Source organism: Elephantulus edwardii, unplaced genomic scaffold (assembly GCF_000299155.1).
Source record: "Elephantulus edwardii isolate Elephantulus edwardi_28Jun2011 unplaced genomic scaffold, EleEdw1.0 scaffold00264, whole genome shotgun sequence".
Classification (NCBI taxonomy): domain Eukaryota; kingdom Metazoa; phylum Chordata; class Mammalia; order Macroscelidea; family Macroscelididae; genus Elephantulus; species Elephantulus edwardii.
The window spans coordinates 918,359-919,251 of NW_006400014.1; positions in this window are offsets into that span (position 1 = coordinate 918,359).

Genomic DNA, 893 nt, shown 5'->3' on the forward strand with positions numbered 1-893 from the left:
ATTGTGCAAAATTCGATCATTCTCTCTCCAGCTCCTTTCTGTCACCGAGTCCATGTTTTCCAACTACTGAATCTTCCTCTTTGTTCCCGACTTTTGCATTCCAGTCACCCATTATTATCAATGCATCTTTTACATATTCCTTTTTAATATTGTAAAAAAGACTTCAAAATGAAGAGGAATTGCTCCAGAAGATCAAGGACTACAACCTTCAATATGGATTTCATCTCAAACATCAAAGAAAGAAAGAATCCTCACCGTCAGGTCAATGGGCAACATCATGCTAGATGGAGAAAAGGAGTTGATAACAATTACCCATCTTACCTGGATTCACAGTCAACACTCTTGGCATCATCCATCATAAAATCAAAAGATCAGGAACAATAATGTCAGTCTAAAGACTAAGGTATACCTGATTCAAGCAATAGGTTTTTCAATTGCTTACTATGTAACTGAAAGCCGGAAAATGACTAACGATGAAAAAAGAAATCAATGCCTTTGAGTTGCGGTGCTGGAGAAAAGTGTTGATTATCTCATGAACTGCCAAGAGAAAAACAGGTCTGTCCTGGAGAAAGAGAAACCAGGTGCTCCTTGGAGACAAGAAGATGAAAGTCTGTCTCACTTACTTGAGACATGTTATTAGAAGAGGCTAATCTTTGGAGAAGGAAATAATATTTGGAAAGGTGGAGGGTCAGCAAGAGAGGAAGACCCTTGTCAAGATGGACTGACATAGTGATGCAGCAGTGGTATCAAGTGTGCCAGAGATGGTGAGGTTGGCTCAGGATATGGAAGGGTTCAGAGCTATTGTTTATAAGGTCACTATGAGTCGCAGTCAACTCAATGGCACATAAGATCATCATCAAAATACAAGGTCCTGAAAGACCAGGATGTATATC